This window comes from Anopheles merus, chromosome 3R (genome assembly GCF_017562075.2).
Source record: "Anopheles merus strain MAF chromosome 3R, AmerM5.1, whole genome shotgun sequence".
NCBI lineage: Eukaryota > Metazoa > Arthropoda > Insecta > Diptera > Culicidae > Anopheles > Anopheles merus.
This window is the reverse complement of record NC_054084.1, coordinates 1,070,166-1,090,066: the sequence shown is the minus strand read 5'-3', so window position 1 is coordinate 1,090,066 and position 19,901 is coordinate 1,070,166. Positions and strand designations below refer to the sequence as shown.

General features: G+C 46.6%; 1 protein-coding gene across 5 annotated transcripts in view; it reads left to right on the top strand.

Annotated features, from left to right (window-relative positions):
• The window catches only part of LOC121596128 (protein madd-4), a 119,781-nt gene continuing 99,880 nt past the window's right edge, over positions 1-19,901 (top strand). For 3 of the 5 annotated variants that reach the window (XM_041920802.1, XM_041920801.1, XM_041920800.1), the window contains exons 1-2: positions 1-149; positions 763-1,929. The gene's annotated coding sequence lies outside the window, so the exon portion shown is untranslated. The remainder of the gene's footprint in view (positions 150-762; positions 1,930-19,901) is intronic. The other 2 variants (XM_041920799.1, XM_041920797.1) reach the window with 2 other exon arrangements.

Sequence of the window (19,901 nt, the reverse complement as noted above, 5' to 3'; positions counted from 1 at the left end):
AGGACTTTCGGCCCCAATGCTCGGGACGGTACGCGCCATTCGTACGCGGGACTTCGTGCCATCGGTATCGGGATTTGGCCAGCAGCCGTGTGTCACAGCAGACCAGCTCTGTTCACGTGCGTGTGAACGTGTATGTGTGCATTGCTAAGGTGGGTGCAAGTGCATATGAGTCTCCGTGTGTGAGTGTGGTATGTGCGCCAGTGAATTTGACAGTAGCGCACATTACCGTTACTAATCTGTGATTGTGATCGAATAATGGATGAAGAAGGCAATCAATTAAGTTCACTAAGAGTTGTGGTTTGTGTGTGAATCTTCCCCGGATCATTTACAAACCGGTCAATCGACTTGCAGTGATTGTGCAACGGGTCGAGCCCCTCGAAAGAAGCAAACAAACCACCGACCACGTGAAACGAAGCAAATGGGCTAACTTATGCATTATTAAACTCTATTCCAAGTGGTACGGTTCGATTCGATCTTGCTTGCTTGACGTTCATCATTCAAGGAAGATACCCTCGCCAGTATGGCGCATTACAGCAAAACAGAATAATCGAGTGTCTCGTAAAGGATAATGCGTTTGAAATGAAATGAAGCCATGACTTTTGCCCGGTCCCCGTCCAACACGAAGCAGCACCAATTTCCATAAGCCTTTGCGTGGCCAGTGACCATAAAATAACCAAGTGTCTAATGTCCTTTCGGAATGGCTTTGCGCCCTTCTGTTGTCCAATTCTCTTAAGTAGCTCGTTCCTCTATTTCACCTTTCAGGTTCCCTATCGTAGTCGAAACTAGTGACCTTAGCGTCAGTGCAAGTGCGAAAAAACGGTGGAGTTTAAGTGAGTGCCAGTGTGCCATAGGCTGACAGGCTAAGCGTTGGCGGAATTTGCAAGCGACTCGCGGTGCGCTGATCCGTTTGATCGATACTAGCGAGCAAAGCTCGTCATTAACAGGATAATCTGGCGCAAGCAGGCGGGCGTCGCAGGTAATTTGAATGAATTTCCCGGTCGCCCAGTAGCGATTCGGCCGAGAGTTTGTCGTGTGCATGTGTGCGTCAGTAACCGTTGCGGGGATGCGTTGCGTAGCGCACTAATTTAATTAGTGAGTTTGTTCGGGTAGTCGTGCTTCAAGTCTGTTGACGGTGAAAGAAAATTTGGAAGCGATAAAGTTGTGATTTCTCTTGATTTGTGTTGATTTAAAGTGGATGGTTGTGTAGAAAAAGTGAAAAGTGTCCATCACGTTCCTTTGATTCAAACGCTTAAGTTGCGCATAAAATAATCTTGACGCGTTGTATTAAAGCCAAGTGTAAGTTGCTGGTGTACATTAAAGCAAAAAAAAGAAACATAAAACACAAGCAAGTGAAAAGCCATTGCCTAGAAGAAACGGATAAAGTGATAAAGCGACAAAAGAATATTCAGCAAAAGAAATCATAATAAAACACAGTACGAAAACGATAGCAAAAAAAAAAAATAACGAAACAATTACACAACCGGGAAGCGTTCACTAGCAAAGGCAACCGAAAAGAAAAGGATCACTTGAAAATATTATTCTTTCATCAGTCGGAAAGTGTAGCAAAAGCAGCAGCAGCAGCAGCAGCAACGGCAGTATAGCAGCATCAACGGCAGCAAAGGATAATAAATCTCTTCCCTTTTTTTTCGCACTCCTCGAGCGCGAAGCTTGTCGGGTTGGTGGTTTAACGGTTCCTCGGTTACTCGGCCACTTGGCTCAGTAGTGATTCTTTTCCCATTTACATCCTTGCGTTTGGGTGTACCAGTGTGAGTGTGTCCTAAGTGTGTGTGTGTGTGAGTAAGAGTGTTTCTTCGTGGTGTTTCGTGGTGTCCATCCGTGCAGAGGAAAACTCCGTTGCTGGATCTGATTTTCGTCGCTTGGGATTAAAGCAAACACCGCGCAGGCTACCAAGGCCTCTATAATGATTGTGTAAGTAGGATGCATAAAATATGGTAACGAATGGTTACATGGCGCTTTTGTGGTGGAGAAACGAAGGACGCTTTGTCTGGCTGGCGAAATTATATGCTTCTGATTGTTAGGAATTATGTAAGATGAGCATTTTACGCGCCATTCAATTAATATCTTTTGTCGTTTATGAAATTAAAATGGGATCATCTTTATTTAGTTAATGAAGTAAATAATTTTACTGCTATTGTAGGATTTAATATGTTAGAATACAACATAAAACTATTACTAGGTGCAACAGAATTGTTAAGATACAACAATTAGATACCGAAAACCTTCTGTTGAGGACTAACATTCTGAGTAGAACGAGAAAGTCCTTTGGCTCTTTTGAGTTCCCAGAACTGTTATCATAACCAACGTCAACTCCATCCAGGACCCAAAGATTATACCACTTGCAGCATCTTCCCAGGGGATCGAGGTGTGAAGCGCAGCTTAAGTCATTAAGTGGTGGCAGAGTCTGCAATATTGCAACAATAAAAGAATCCTACCGCTGCAACAGCTCTCGAACGATGTCGAAGCAATATCATATGAACCACTTAACAGCTTCGTTCCAACTTCCACCGAATGGCTTCATTGCGTCGTAGAGTAGAATCCTTTTTCGCAATACTATCCCCTTCACTATCGCCCTCTAATGGGACATTGAGAGATGTACTCAAATGAAATGGGAATTCGGTCGACCACTTGGCTTCTGGTGGCCGAGTACCGATCGCGCGCGCGGCTCGGTCGGACGTGAAGACTCGCTTCAATTAACGGCCCAAGAACAAACCCAACCCCGACCAAATCTCCCTCTGTCGACAAGTGTTGTCAAAGCGTGCGCTTATTCCCCAGCCACGGCACGGACAACGAACTGTCGATGAAGGACATCTGCTTCGGCCGGTCGTCCGTGGGACCTCTGGTCGCAACACGGCGCCAAAAACACTTGCTGGGCCAAGAGTTCCCCAAGGAGCATAGTTTGCCGATGAAGTGGCACCGTCCCCTTTCCATGTGTCCGCTGCTCCTGCCTATCGGCACTTGAAACAAAAGTGATGTTTTCACTTCATTTCGAACGTCCCTCGAGAATGGGAGTCCCATCGGAACAACGGTCTTTGGCTTCGCTTTGTGGCAATGGCAAATTTTGGGTTGGTGGAGCTTTGCAAAAGAAATTGATAATCTATTCTATGTTCGTGTGTTTTTCGTCTGCTTTTTCGGTGATTCACAATAGTTTTCTGTGGTACAGAGTGTGTACAAAGATTCCTTTGGGAGGAACTCTTCCATTTACGAATCACTAAAGGTACCAGCATCAGCCAGAGAATAGTTCAGAAGCGTACAGTGCTCCGAGGAAAAAAATAACGTCCTCTCGCGCTTGCAATGTGGTTTTTTGTTTTCCTTTCTCCGGAGCTCCACACTCCACCGGGAGTTCCGAGAACAGTGGAACTGCAGCAATTGAATTTTTCGGCTTCACGTACACCGGTAAAAGTCCTCGGCGCGAGTCCACCGCAACCCAGTTTGGCACTAATGTGCGACTCAAATTTATTACTCGGTAATTGATATTACCGGCCAACAGAGATAGCAAAGGCACGAGGAAGCGGTGGTAGAGCGACCGAATGTCCGGAAAATTTGTAGCACTTTGCACGGTACGCAAACAGACCGCCGCATTGGAACGGTTCGCTCCAATCTTCCATCGGTGCAGTCGGAAAACTGTGAGATTGTGGGACAAAGTTTTTGTTTCCCAATTTAAAAACATTCGCGTTCTCAAGCCTTCTCGGTAATCCACCATGCTTGAGTTGGTGTGTGTGTGTTTTTTTTTGTATGGTCTTTTGTTTTAAAGCGAGAGTGTGTCAAAGGGAGAAAGGATGGTGATAAAATGAGCGGAAAGTGCCACGTGCCGTCGCTGAGATCGTGGAAACAAGAGTAACGAAAAGTTTGATATCGTATGGAGCGGTGTGATGAAAGCGGTTAGGGTAATCGAGTCTAGTATGAAACGTAAATTTGCTCCTAGCCCAAGAGATGTTTTGTGTTGGTGTTTCAAGCATCGGTATGGGCCTGCCAACGATAGGAGAAGTTTGTTTTATTGTGCGAGGCATTAGGAGGGGTTAACAAACATTAAGAGAAAGGATCATTTTGGTTGGAAGCAGAACAAAAGAGCGCTACACTTCAGCTGAGGATGTTTGTACACTTTCACAACTACAAGGTCTAGCAACTATCTCTGACAAAGAGCAACAAAGACGCGATATTCTGTACTGGCCTGTAAATCTTGTCAAAAAGGGTTAATTTTCTAAGGCTCCATTCAACCCAGAAAGCAACTTAGCTACCAACGTGCTGGACTCTTTTTCATCATCATTAAACAATCGTAAAAAATGAAAGCTTCGATCGAAAGCAGAGCAAGACTGGAAGACTCTTGAGCCGATAAATCAACGGGTCGATAAGATGCAATCATCCACACCGTTCCACCGTACGGGTCAACAAAGCGTACGATCGTGGCGCATTTCGACAACAGCAACCGCCGGCCGTGGAGGAAGCCCATTTATCAGTTCATTATTGTACACACTTGGAAACTGTGATGGGGCAATTACATTTAAATTCATTGCATCTAAATAATTGAGCAGCCAAGACTCGGGCCGTTGTGGCCAGCCTTCCAGGCAGCGCTCGAGGGCCCTCGACTTTCGCATCATTTATTTTGTAGCACTAGACCAGAGCACTTAGAGCGCAGGTAGAGGGTTGTGTGCTGTGTTCGGGCGCCTTTTAGCGCCAACTAGGCAGAGATGGTACACATTCTTCGCTCTTCCCGTGCTGCTTTTTGCAGCTTAGGCGAGAGTTAAGATTGAGGTGGTTGGTGGTGTTGGGCCAGTTGAAAATGAGGCGAAAGGCGCTAGTGAGTTATGGCTTCACGAGCAGTTCGACATCCGCGCACTGGTCCAAAACAATTCTCTGGACGACTCACTCGCACACTGCCCACTGCTCCCAGGGCTTAGCAGAGGTCAGTTGCAACTGTGTTCGTTGCGGTAAACGGGTGAAGCGAAAAGTTGCTCCGTACCGAAACCGGTAGATCGCAATCCTTACTAAGGCATCCTGCTAGCAAAGCTGCTGCGGGGGGCGAACTGGAAAGCGGGCAAGCACTATTAGCAAACGCTTTGTTCCTGCTTAGAGTGGTGTGTGGCTGTGTTTTTGGGCCCGGGTGGTAGTTTATTAGATCGTTTATTAAATGGCCAAAAGCGTTGTTGGCCGCGGTTGAGCTGGAAAACAACGAACCTGGGGTGAACACGATCCAAGCCAACCGAGGTAGGGATAGGCTGGGAGGGAGCAAGCGTCCTGCGGGTTGAAAATTGAATTCTCACCTTTGTTGTAGTGGGCAGCTGGTACGGTTTGGTTGCTGGGAAATGGAAACGAATGGAATGGCCAGAGGAGAGAAAGAATTTGGCAGTCCAAACCGCAGAACGGACGTTTAATTCGCTTTTTGTTGATGGGAGAAGCTGGTCGGGCTGTTGGCACGGGCGATTAAATACCCGGAAGGGAGTTTTAACGTCAGCTTGGAGAAATGGAATTTTCGAGACTGTTGAATTGAACATCGCGGGCGAACTTCATTATTAAACGGTTGAAATCATTCTTCCAATGGCGTTGGAGGTAGGGCCAGGATATTATTTGAGTTTAATTTTAATTAAACGGTTTCGCTGGAGGTGGTCAAAATTAAATGAAAGCTCTTTATTGTGATTGATTTTAGGTAACTTTTCAGTGAACGGTAACTTTCAGGGGAAACGCTTTCCACCTAACATGGGCCTCCACTTCCGTTTGACTTTCACAGTACATCCAAGCTAACGATTTCAAGCACGGCGTTTCATGCTTGTATCTACCGTGATTTGGAATTTATTGAGCGTACCAACCGGTGGCCAATTTGTGGGCGGGCGGAATCCTTCCAAACAGTCTTCTCTTGTAATCCCGTTTAAATTTCACAATAACGATCGAATTACTACACCCAACCGGTCAGACTATCCCCTTCGCCGCTGCCACTGGGGCAAAGTAAAACAAGCGCCATCCCACCGGCGCAACGCTCGGTCGTAAATTATCAGCTGAGCTTTGGTACCTTTTAGTGGGAGTATTCCGCTAAACCATAACCTCACTTACCAACCGCCCAAACAAACGAAGGTCCTTGGCTTGCTTGCTGGTGCTGCCGATTCGCGCTAACGGGCGTCTGTAGTTTGCGATTTGCGAGCGGTACGATGCAGCGAAACCGAACTCTGCTCCGCACAGCGATTGTGGAGGCTTGCCGCGTGCTGGCAAAATCTGGAAGACCGCGTACCCCAAACATTCGCAGACACACGTATCGACAAACCAACCTGTGCTGGGTCGTGGGTTGATACGATACCTTGGAAAAACACTTTCTGGCGCACCGAAATCGGATGTCGGAAGTCCAAAAGTACACGTTTATGACATGCGGAAAATCAATATTTGCTCGCTCATCATGTGCCTGGGTTGGCTGGGAAGCAGGCAGAGTCCGTGGGCGATTGTGCAAAGGTACGGCAGACGGTGTTTTGATTTCGTTCTGTCTAAAATGGCTAAAGGCTCCGCCGTGAGCGTAGTCAGGTCGGGTGTACCACCGCAGATCGTGGCTGCGGTTAGTCTACCTTGCCCGGCAGGATTCGGGCAGACGTTCACCCGGATTGGGTACGGATTTGAAATCGAATCCCGACGACGATGTAACATCCTTTCCTCCTGTCCATCCCGTGACAACCCGTTGGGAGGGGGATGAGGGGGGGGGGGCTTAAGTAAATTTATAGTCGCAGGTTAATTGGCACGAATAAAGTTTGCCAGCGGGCGGAAGAATGGGAGTGTCGGAGGAGTTGAGGCGAGTGGGGCACACTTTTTGCTGTTCCTGTTTCGACAGTTGTTCCTTCCAATTCGATCGAAACAGGAAGCGGTGTGTGTGTGTGTGTGGTGAGGCGATGGCAATCGTAAATCGGTAATGTAAATGGGAACGGGAGCGTAAGGCAAAAGACTACAATATTGCTTCCGCTGCAGCAATGGCTGATTGCTTTTTCGGGGCCGTCGGATTCCGATTTGTTCGATTGGTGGTTTGGCGGAGGGTGAAATACGTTTAGCATGTTTCGACCAGCCGATTTCGCGTTGCGAGGTGAATGTTTTTGGGGTGCTAATGTGTCCGATTGAAGTGTTTGTTTTAAAGGGATTGTAATTGTATAGGGGGTCATTTTCATGTTGGTCTGATTGATAACGAGTATTGGAGGCTAGAAAAGGTGTATTTACTATAAGATTAAATATATTCACATTAGTAAATGTAATATTAGAATGGAATTGGAAATTTAAATGAAAGAAGACAGAATGTTCCAATTGGATACTGCACTACACTTTAAGCATTTTACTTAGAAGTTAGAACTGAAATTAATAGTACAGTTTAAAAAAAAAAAGCAAGATGATTAGACCAGAAGACTATCTCTCTAAAAAAAAGTCTAAAAACAATCCCCCCATTTGGATGGATATGAAATAGATTCAGAATTGTTGCCGCTTGAAACGCACCGCATAGGCAAAGGATAGTGTTTGACCAAATTTGTTCCACCCGAAAGCGATCCTTCCGGTTGTTGCTATCCTCTCGGTCAATGGCTACCTGATGAAGCCGGATGTATTGCGTCCCGGTCATGTTTGCTTTTCGGCCTTTGGCTTGTTCTGACACGAACGAATCCCGTCGAATGAAGTCCATCCATCCACTGTTGGGCGATGATAGCCCTAGACCACCTACAAAAAACCACTGTTCAACCACGCCAAACACAAATCACGGTCCATTCGCGTGCGAAAATCATTCACGAATAATGACCGAACAACTGCATCGTTCAATCGGCGATTTCCACCTCACGTTTGACCTGCAGCTGAAGCTGCAATGATTGCATCGGCAGCGTCATCACTGGCGCGCGAACGGACAATGATTTACGCTGGGATGCATTTTGGTGCACTTGATCAACCACTCTGACGTCTCCACGCTTTGCAGTGAAGTTTCAATTTTACTTGTTAGTTCTGGTTCAGTGTGTGCATGTGTCCTGCTCTCCGTGCTCAAAGTGTATGTCTTCTTCGTAAGAACAAGGGGAACAGGACACACAAAAAAGCCAAAAATCAACAACGTTTGTGCAAGGCGGAAGCCAACAGAAACCGTTGCCAACAACGACACACACACACACATACACATATGTATACAAGCGAGGCAAACAACCGACAACAGGACTTCACTTCCGGGCTAAAGTCACTGGCCAACTGTTAGTGTGTATCCCTTTCCATGGCGCCCTTACCCCGTTCGAGTAGGAAAATCGCTGACCACCGGCAATGAACTAAAGCGAAAAGCCCCGAAATTTGTTTAGTTAAAGTGGTCGAACATGGTGGAAGAGATCGTTACGGCTGCAATGCGTCCTTACCTCGGCTGCTTCACCCCACACGAAACTTGGGCCGCGGTGATGAATGTGCCCCGGGGTGTGTGTTGTTTTTCTCCTCCCTCCTGCCATTCCCTATCCAGTTGCCCCGTGGGGAGAAGTTTTTGTTTCCTCCACCCAACTCCCCCCTCCCTCTCCCCGGCTCAACGCAACGTAAACAGCTCTCGAACAGCTCGCCCGGTCAGTTCGCTGACCAGAATCCAAACTCCAAAACCAACCAACCGACCACGTGTCCCCCGTGCGTTTCGCCTCATGCGCTACCGGTAATGGCTGTCATGTTGTGCACCCGATTTTTTCCTTGGCATCCCTCCAAGCGCAAGAAAACGAACGCCTTTTTTTAATCATCTCAAAGTTTTATCAAGCGCTTCGGTAGTGTGTGTGTGTGTGAGAGGGATATTTTTTTAGTGCTTTTGTATTCTGCTTTCCCAAACACTCGAAAGCTTCCAATCGGTGTAAGGGTGCGGTGTTCACGGCAAACTCTCGCGTACCATGCGCTCTCTCACTCCCTCATTCTCTCGCTCTCTCTCTCTCTCTCTCTCTCTATCGCTCTCTATTGTTTCCTGTCTCAGTTTCAGCTTCTTTTACAAGCTTCAATTGTTCTCGGCTTGATGTTCCTTTCATTTACTCGCTTTTGTAGGGTTTGCCGTCATCTTCATCCTGCTCGCTTGCTCAAACTGCGCTAGCACGCAGTCGAAGTTTTTCGCTTCTGGTTTGAAGAAGACTAGAGCAGCAGCGGGAGTAAGGGAGCTTTTGTGGGGCTGTTTTTTTTCATTTTTCCCTACCACTAGCTTGTGCTCACAGTTTTCCTCCGTAACTCGATTGAATTTCTATTGGTTATGTATGTGTTTCGCGCGCGCATTTCCACTTATTCTTGCTTATTTCCTCACTTACGCGCATACAATAATACGAAGTTTTCCCTGGCTGGGGTTTTTTTTGTTCGCACTACGTTGCCGGCATAGTTGGAGTTGTTTTTTTTTTGTATGTAAGCTACTGAGGGACAAGAACAAAAAAAAAACACAGACTACGGACACACAGTATGCCGGCGCGGAAAATCGTCGTTGACAGTGGGCGCACACCACCAGCACGCGGACAAAACGGGAAAAATAGTGTGAGAATTTTCCATGCCTGCTCTCCTTGCTTCGAGGAAAGGAGAGGAGCGGTGGATGAAAGAGGAGCAAAAAAAAAAGAGCGAGCGAGAGGCGAACAGGGCGAACAGGACAGCGGGAAGGGTTGCGCAAGGACGCGAGTAGCTTTTGGCGTGCCGTGGCGCCACGGCGTCCCGGAGACATAAAGTAGATCGTTACAGACGCGCGTTCGCCCAATCCATGTGAGTGAACTTTTCGCCCAGCTCGAAGCTCGAACTCTCGGTGCGCGACACATTCCCACTGCAGTGGATAAAATGGATCGGAAGAGAGCGCGAACGACTAGAGAGGGAACGAGATGGAAGCAGGCGAATAAAAAAGGTTATACAAAACCATCCGAAACTGAATCCTATCGGCCGTCAAGCGGGGAAGAATTTGCCATGGCGCGTCGTTTCTCTTCGGGGTGGGACGGGGAAAAGGATGGAAGCAGTGGCCAGTAAAGGGTAAATAGGGGCCGGTGGGGAGGGTGTGGAATGTTGCCGCCGTTGCGGAGATGCAGCAAGCATAAATTTACTCTAGTCGCTCGACTGGAGCTTCCGATGGTTTTCTGTCTGGGCGATGATGGCGGTCCGCCGAGGAAGCGAAAAGCGTAGCATAGCCGACATGAACACACACATACACACTCGGAGCGCTGGGTGGCAGGAAAGGCTTTGGGGCTGAGGGCTGAAGTTTGGCAATTGGGCAAACGTTGATTTATCCGATAAGGAACCCAAGCGGAGGCAAAGAACGCCAAAACCGATTTGCGTCTCGGTTTTTCGCAAGCAATTGCACTCCTGATGGCGGTACGGCGTTTGATAAGGTAAAGGTAAGAGCGGCTGCGCTGGGTTATTAGGGGAAGACGAGCGGAGGAACGTTACCGACAAACCCATCTGACCTCTATTCGGGCATTGGAAAATGGAGAGGAGAATGTTTCATCCGTCGTGAGCCAGCAAGAAGGATCGATCGTGGAAGGTGATTGTGTTTTCCCTGGGCTGGTAAGTTGCTTGGGGAATTGAATGTTACTTGTGGTTTGCTGTGAGGCAAGCGTGATGTGTTTGCCTCCTATTCATTGTTTTCTTATCATCTGAAATCGGAGATGTGGGACATTTTTCCTGCCTGGCTTATCCTTATCAGTAGGGATGGGAATGCTTTTTTACAAGGAAAACAAACAAGCAAAAACGCTTCATTTTCACTTTGCATGTTCGTCTGGCACACTTTCTCTCTATGTCTGTCTCTCATTCTCTCCCCTCCTGGAGTAAAACCGACATGGCGAGCAGGAAAGCCACCCGACCGGCAAAAGGATTCCCCATTGCGAGACAGCGTCGCAGCGTGGTAGCATCGTAAACATAAAATATCAGTGCGGGATTATGTTTCGCTTTATGACTCAATTGTACAATAAATTTTCGAGCATGATTCTCAGGGCCATGGCGGCCCCACTTTGATGGCGTGCGGACGGGCGCTTTGTCAATCGGAAATGGGTGGCTGAAGGCGCAAACATACACATACACACACATACAGACCAACAAAAAACAATCCGAGGACGAATCACTTGCAAACGGAGATGTACACGAAAGCGGATACAAATGGTGTCGTGTGCAGAGAGTTGCGGAAAACTCAATGTATGCGCGCGTGATTGTGTTGGTGTGGCACAGATAGTGCATATTTGGGTTTGGGAGGAAAAACCACACAGTATCCCACTCCACCGACTGGGCAAGGACGACACCGACGAGAACAAATTAAAATATACATACGAGCAAACGATAAATATTTTAATGGCAAAGTGTGATGGATTTTACTGCGGTACGAACTGAGCGTATTAAGTGAAACTTTTCGTAATGCTCGTGTACGTGTGTGTGCAAGTGTGTGGAAGTGTTCTATACCGAAAAGATGGGTTGAACCATTAAATACGCTGCACGACATAAAATGTGTGACAGAAGGAAAAGTGAGTAAATGCTAACCACAAACAAGAGGGAAGCACCGGAGATGCGTGGAGGAATCTGGATCGTCAATATACTGCCGTAAAGCCGTTAGTAAGCGGCCAGTGGACTGGGAGAGGGCTGGTTGGGATCGCTACGGTTGGTAGGCAGGTAGGATGGGTTTCAAAAATCAATCCGGAAGTGATGAAACAACACTTTTGGCACATTTTTTATTGCCTCCATCACAGTGAGACGATCGTTTAGCGTTCCGCAGCAACTGTATCACGTGTTGGTATTAAAGAGCGGAATTTGGAAACGATTTGAAACGATTTGTTTCGGTGTGATATGGTTGTGTTTGGAAATAGCTTTTTGATTGCCAGACAGGCCTCCGTGTAGAGCAGTGGGAGCAAGTTTACTCGTTAATATATAACTTTATTATTCATTCATTTATATTGACTTTATTTTTCTTTGAAACAAAATGAAAAGCTCACTACTAAATTACACTAGTTTTAAATGATATACCCTATTGGACGAGATTACTATTTGATCATTCAGCAACAAAGTGTTGAAAACTGTAATATGCTAATGTTGTCATGGTGTGGCTTTTTTTAACTCAAATACAAACCTCAAACTAGACAAACCCCGTTACAAAGATCGTAAACGATGCGAAACCGCTTTGCATCTGATTCAAAATTCGTTTGAAACTTTTCATCCACCAGCCAGCGACACGTCGATCGCCACCGTCTACGGTGGGAAAATGTAATCACACAAAGCTGTGCCATGCAGTCTGTTTGAAAACAAAAAGGAATCATAATTTCCCCAACAGAAGTTTTCCATTCTCCAGCAGCACCCCTGACTCCCGAGAGGTGTCAACAGCCGTTTGATGTGAGTAAGAGAAAATTGGTCCTTTGATTTTAGTGGTGTAGTTTCCCTCGGAATGGACAATACCCAGCAGCATGCCGCATGCTTCCCTGCCCTCCCTTCGCTTCGTTTGTGGACGGTTTCGTTTGATGCACAAACCAAATGCAGTCGTGTTTTTGTGCTGCTGTTCCGCATCAGAATTCCATTTGCATTAACGATCTGCAAAACCCGACTGATAGCGAGCAGTGGAAAACGGAAAGCGTGAAAAATGGGGATGGGAAAAAAACCCTTTAAACTTGCATCCCGAATTGCATTCTCTGGGGCGTGGGGATGGGTGGGCGGGGATTACGATTACGGCTACGATTCAAGGAATAAGTAATCAGCCAAACGTGGTCTAATGGACGTGTAAATTACATTTTCATGTTCCTTCCGTCCAGCGGCTTCTGGTTGACTTTCCGATGCGGAGAGGGAAGGTGGAAGCGATACATTTCAGTAGTCAGACAGGTTTGACAGGCAGACAAAAACTGCAACTCTGGGCTGGTAGGGATCGATCGCCCGTTGAGTCATAATGGGGGGAGGACAAACAGTGTTTACAGCCGTCCAGTGTCTGGGTTGACTTGCCACAGGACTCTGCGAGTTTGCGTAAATTGGAATGTCGTACAATAAACTGTAATTGAAACCATTTTATGAGGCCTTCTTTCCATGGGACACTACCTGCCAGCTACGATTGTCTACGAACCAGTGTTTGTGGATTTTTACGATCATCGTCGTCGCCTTTTGCCGCACTCCGGTAGCAATTTTACACCGGTTTGCTGGTGGGATGAAAGTCTTTTAAAAGTTAACTGCTTGACACACGTTGTTTGTTTAAGCATCGCACAGGTACACTCTCGTCAAAAATGCCTCACGGAGAAAGAAAGACTTCATAAACGGGGGAATAATCACACCCGCGCCAGGTGCATGACATGCAGAGGATATCCACCCGCAAGAACAATCACGGCATCACGCAAAGGGCAACACACAGAAGCAGGTTTATGATCTGCGTATCACCCATAAAGCTGGCTGCTGCAGAAAAAAGGAGGAGACAAAATGCCATCCCGACACCGTAGAGCGCGCCTCTTTAAGGCGACAACCGGAAGCCGTCGTCAGGAATTTGTTGGAATTTTATGGTTCCAAGGGAAGGGGGGGGGGGGGCTTCTGCCAAAGAATGAGAGCATCTTGAGCAGCATCCATCTTCGACGGAGGCGGTGAAACGATTTGTCAAACAGCCACAAGGGAGCGGAGAATACACACACACACCACATCAATGGTCACTAAATAACGACCCTTCGGGTTTTGGGGACGCTGTAAAGATTTAAACGTAAGATGGATCGTTTCGATGTTGTCTAAAGTTGTGCTAACCGTTTTTCTTCCCTTTTTTGCGACCAAGTCTCGCTCGGTGGGTGTGTGGAAGAGTGTCTATAGATCATTTTGGTTGGAGCTGAAGCATAAGACCGTGCGGGACGCTTGTTTGCCCATGAAAATGGGCCTTTCGAGTACGCTTTGAGTACGCTTCCGTGGGGCATAAAGCATGAGGTGCGTGTGTGTGTGGTATAGGCCACATGAATTGTGTTGGATGTTGATGATGATGATGAAAACACCCGCACCGTTGGCACCTCCTTTTGGGCGGAAGCTTTGCATAATCACGGTTCCCGCTCGGTGGGCGATTCTTTGCGTTTCCTGTGCGCCTTTTTGGGGGAGGGCGTAGGAATAGCGCGTTCTATTCCCATGGCGGATATGATGCGATGATGAGCCCGGCCCGATATACACATCGAGCTATATATTTATTTTTATTATGTTGCTTGCTCTCAAACACACACACACACCCAGTCCTGGAGACGGCAGAGCTATTGGATGCTTTTCTTACACGAGTATGACAAGTTCATTCTGCACAAAAGCTGGCCAGCAAGTCAACCCGGGCGGTGATGCCTGCAGCTATTTGTCAATCGTCTCAAGTCGTCTGTGGGCCTCGGTGGTTTCGCAAAGAGCTCTTCGGCAAGTGGGCAGGGCAGGTGCCTTTTTGTTCACGCTTACAATGTGCAAGGGCATGCTTTCACCGCTCGTCGAAGAAGCATGAAGCAAGGGAAGTGAATGAAAAAGACGAAACAATCTACCAACATCCTGCACATGAAACGAGCCTATTCTGTTTTACAAAAACCTTCTTCACCGAAGGCGGGATTGGTTTGTGAGTGTGTGTGTGTGTGTGTTTCCCGCCCGTCCCGTGACAGGACGGGAAAAGCTTTCGGAAATTGTCTTCGGGTTCGACAAATCTGCACGATAAGCTTCGACCTCGCTACATACATCCGGGGTCGGTTGTCTCGCGCCGTCTAGACAGCGACCGTAGCCTGCGGAGTGGCCCGCCGAACCTACCGACCAGGATGGTTGCATGTTTGGATAGCGATTCTTTTGCTTTATTGATGGTGCACAAAAACACACACACTCACGTACACAGACACGATGAAAAACCGAGGAATTGTGAATGGTGATGGATGGAATGGCGACTTCTTGAAGGGTGAGCTGGGGAAGAAGTATGATTTTGTTTCACTTTGTATGCCTACCAGCCACCCCCGGGGCATTGATGTACGATGACGATAAGAGGCGCTTTAGGAAACAATTTAATAGCGATAACGTGCGATGGCGTTAGCCTTTGGTCGGAATTTCGTTGTTGTGAAGCCGAAAATTGAAGCCTTGGTTATGGGTTTGATTCAGGCTGTATCGCTTGTGGTTGCAGGAAACGGGTTACCAGAATGGCCATCTAATGGTTAACCTTTGGAAGTTTTCCTTTAGCAATCCCGTGATTCTTGATACGTATTGATTTATTTTATTTTATAAGCAAAAAATAAGATATTGGGTTACAAAACAGATTATTTGTGGATTAAGAACTGATTTGGGCAGTTGAATAAGTTAAAAAAATGTTAAAGCAGTGCATTAAATGCTAGATTGAGAATGTTTTATAACAGATTCTGTACTGCTGAACCATAGGCAGGAGGAATATTTCATTCTACAGGCGTTCACCGAATAGCTTTCATATTTTCTTGCACCAGAAAATAAAAATCGGACATACCATCTGCAATTCTCCGAATCAAAGCAATGGAAGTAATTGAAAACTTTCCAAAAATAAAACCCAAACAACGGGCGCGGCGAACAACAGTGAAATATTTTGCAGCTGCTCTTTTCCAAAAATCCCGGCCCGGGCCCTCGTGAAACCTTCCGAGCTCGCAAGTGTCGGTTCAGTTTTGTAGCGTTTCGCAGCAAACTTTATCCTGTGCCACAATGCCAGTGTAAATACAAATTTTCTCCGGGTGCTCACCGGCTTCGGCTTCATCCTGCCCCTTGCTGATGATGTTCTAATTTGTTTGCTGCCTTTTGTACGTACAACAAACCGAGCGCAATGTTCTTGGCTTCTTTTGGGCGCTCGGTTTTGTGTGAGTTTTATTACTGCCCATCGAATGCCCGGACCGCCTGGGCTATTCATTAGAGCCAGCTTCTTCCAGCGCCACAGCAGCGCACGGAAACAACTACAACTTTTCGCTACAATTTTCACCCGCATTTGCGTGAACGAAAAAGCGAGAACCGGCGAGAAGGGTACTTTTAATCATTGCTTATGGATCACTTGTCTGCAGCATTTTTAATTGAATCACCCATCACCATCGTCGTTGCCATCCCGTACGAATGGTGCTCGTCATGCCATTCCGAGGTTTTCCATCATCACTCGACGGATGAGCCAAAGGTGCAATTTGTGTACGGTTTTGTGAATCCCTTGGATGAGTTTGGATGAGTTCTGGGTGGACTTTTTTTTTGCAACAAAAGGTAGTAGGGGTGTTAGTCCGGTCTCTGGTGCAGCATTTCTCTAGAAAAGGTGAAAGTTAGAGGGTGGAAATTACATTTCCTGCCAGTTAAAGGGAACTTAAAAATCATATCATAACAACGGACAAGTTTTTTTGCGGAGCTTTTGAGTTCGTTGTCTGTGGGGGTTCTGGCACTGGTATCAGATTTCACATTTTTATTCCCACGTGATAAAACAAACAGATACAGCGTTTGTTTTTCCGACACGCAACCGTAACCCTTTCCCGGAGCGAAATTCTGATTCAAATAAGGGGTGGGAGAAAAAGCTGTTTGGCAAAATGCTTCGTATGTTTTCATGTGTCTACTAAATTCGATACAAAATGTGGCAGAAGCTATGGAAAAATGATTTACAATTACAGCATCAAATTAGTAGCAGCGGTGTTCGAAATGTATTTACCACAAATCAAAACGCACATTGCTTGATTTAACGTGAAGCGGCTAAAGTACCGCATTGATTGCCTGTATTTCTGGTGCAATAAACCTATCCGTTTTGAGGCCCACCTACTCTCCCTCCTCCTTAACCCGAAATCCTGAAGCAAGCCCCAAAACAATAACTTCAAAACATGCTCGATGCCATTTTCGTTAGCCCTGGCCCCATTTGGCGATATGCGAAAACTGCGGTGTGCCTGGGTACCTGTTTTCCCAAGCATTTACGTGTGCGGAGCGCCACTTGATGGAAAACAAATTCAGTACAAATACGCCAACCCGCCGGCCGTCCGCTGCCGCTCCGCCACATGAGGTCATGAATCCAATCACGGAAAGTATTTGATTAGTTTCGGATTCGGGGCCATTGCCAGGCCGCACCGGTCCATCGGGTCTGGCGCCGGGAGCTTTCTGCAAACGCTTGGCCTGGTTTTTCGCAGCGTCTTGCTGGTGCTGCCGCTGCTGCCGGACTATCGATTTAAATATTGACGAGTGAAGGTTCATTTATCATACACGCTAAAGTTAACTTTGCTAGACCGAGAGCGAGCGGGATAGATTGAAAGAGGAATGAGGAGAGAAAATCCTTAAACCAATTTCTAGCAATTTAGCCTTTTTACTTGGCCGTACACGATTGGTTGTCCCGTACGAAAAAAAAACGACGAAAAATAAAGCAAGAAAAAGTGATAAATCTCTGGGCGATAAAATCATCCACTAAAGAAATAACGTACGGTGGAAGGTTTTTCCCGAGCTGCTTTTCCACTTCGCTTCTGCAAAGAAAATTCGAAAGCTAAACGATAAGGAATGACAACGAACGGTTGCATCGCAAACCGTTGCCGGAAGTACATTGGAACGGCATTTCGTTTCAATAATTGAGCAAGCAGTCGAAACAGGAAGGAAAATTGGATAAATGAATGATTGGGTACAGTGAGGCAAAAAAAGAAAAAAAAGAGGCAAAGCATGACACGGAATTTGTGCGCTGTGCATTAAACGGCGGGTAATAAATTGAGTGTATTTGATTTGAGCGGGAGCTTGCAACTGAAAGAAAATTTATGACTATTTGTTTAATAAGTTTTTTGAATATTTGATGAACTATTCATTTGAGGAAGATTCATCAAATTACTGTTCTGAGCACGGGGGAATATGCAATGATATTTATCATCTTTAAGAGCTTTTCATGTCTTTAAACACATTCATATTAAAGCTGCAGAAAGCAACAACTAACACTAAAGTTTGCAGGAGTGTCTGTAAGTCCCGCCACAAATCAAAATCTCATTTCCGAGGAAATTACGTGCATGTCTAATATTTTCGACAGCACACAGAAAAAGGAAATGACTGCTTTCCTGCCATTGGCGGGAGCGATTGGTGAACCGATGGTTCATCGTCTTTAAGCATTCCTGGGTTCAAGCCCCGCCTGCCAAAAAATCCCAAAGAAAACTAACCAACCCACTCCCGACCCATTCGAATGGGGAAGAATTCAACGGAGCACGTTCTCGGTTCTTGGCATCGCTTTTTCCTGTGCTCCCAAGCACGAGCGCCAGTTTAAAAGACACGGAAAAGCGTTTAAAAAACCAACCTTCCCCTCCCTGTACTCTAGACCCGGTCCCGGAACTCGCACAGAACGTGGGCCGGAACAGGGATTGCTGTAGACGGGCCAGCCGAACATTGATTCGCTAACTACTCCTGACAGTGATTTTGTAGCAATCCACGTCCCGGTCTAGCCAAACATGCTTGTTTGTGCCACACTGGGTTTGCGGAACGGCAAGAAGCTAAACTAAACAACCAGAAAAACAACCATTTGGAGAGGAGGATGAAGAGGTGGGTACGCTCTGACGTCAGGAGAGACGCGCCACTAATGTGAAGCTCGTGGAACAACATCGATCCATTGCTTGCTGGTAGTGTGCATGGTGTTGTGTGGTGAGCTTTAGGAGCCGTTTGCTTACTGGAAGGATGGAACGATGGAAGATTATCTTTAAGCATGCTGTTAGCTCGGCAGACTGCCGAAATGGGGCTGAATTGTGTAAGATTTTGGAAGGAAAATGGAGAATTCTTTTATGGTACCATAACATGCTTACGTAGTTGGCAAAATTGTGCTTTAGATGATGAGAGTCCTTTTCGCCTTAAAGTATGCATACTAAAGAGTTGATAACGCCTGAATACAGGCAACATTTAGGGCGATAATGACAATACGCCCAAAACTATGCAATCCGTTATAAATTATTGTAGTATTAATGCGTTTATGTGTTTGATTAGGTTGCTTTGGTTGGAATAGGTCCCTCAGTGTCCCGTTCGTAACTTCTAAAAATTAAAAAAATGTCACTTCTGTAATGGTGAATTATCATGAAATGGTGTACCACTAGCAGCAAATGGTTCGATCATTCGAGAATCCCTGCGTGCGCCACCTTCGTCAAAACATCGCCCCTCAACACGTGCAGCCTAGAATGACACGTCCTTTTACTCATTACAAGATTTATCTACTGTGAAATACGGCTGTGTTATGTTTCGCCCTTTTGCTTACTTACCAGCTTACCAGTAGCTAACTTGTCCTTCGCATTTGATTGTCGACTGGTGGTGGCGGTGGCATGCTGTAGTGCTTGCCCACGTTGTCGCCCCATTGCTTAACACTCGGCGGAAAATCTGCGGGGAAGGGGAGAAGGGAGGAGGGTGAGATAAGCAAACAAGTCAACGTCAAAGTACATATCTTCTCATTCAAGTCGGTGCGCGCAATGAAAAGCACACACATCACACAAACTGCTCCTAAGAGCGTAATGAGAAAATCCGCACCACTCTTGCGACGGTTCAACGGGCGAGTCGACTTTTCCGCTTCGCTTTCCCTTTCCTTGCCGCATGGCGTTATTTTGATCTTCCGTCGCCCTCACTTCCCTCACTGTTCCGATTACTTTCCCTTTTCTCCGTTCGCTCTCTCTTTCTCTTTCTCTTGCTCAGTGTGCAAAAGACGCGTTCCCGTTAAGGCGGAAAACGGAGTGTATCTTCATCAGTTCGTCGTTCATTTGACAGGGTGACAGCTTGCGAAACAGAACCATCGCCCCCCTGGTGCAGGACGGGGGAATTCGGGGGAATTGTGCCCGTTTCGGCTGATACAGAGTACGAATGAGGCCCGGATTTGCTACCATTTAGCATTAATCCATTATCCGGATAAAAGCTTTAAACGGGACGGAAATGGATCCGTCCTCCGAGCAGCAACAAACGGATGGCTTCACGCGGTGGGGTCTGCTCGCTGGTGAAGGAAAGTGGACTGTCGGGGGGCCTGTGAGGGTCACAGGGAAGCGCAAGTTGGGATACTTTTTTTTTGCTCCATTTTCGTTAGTTTA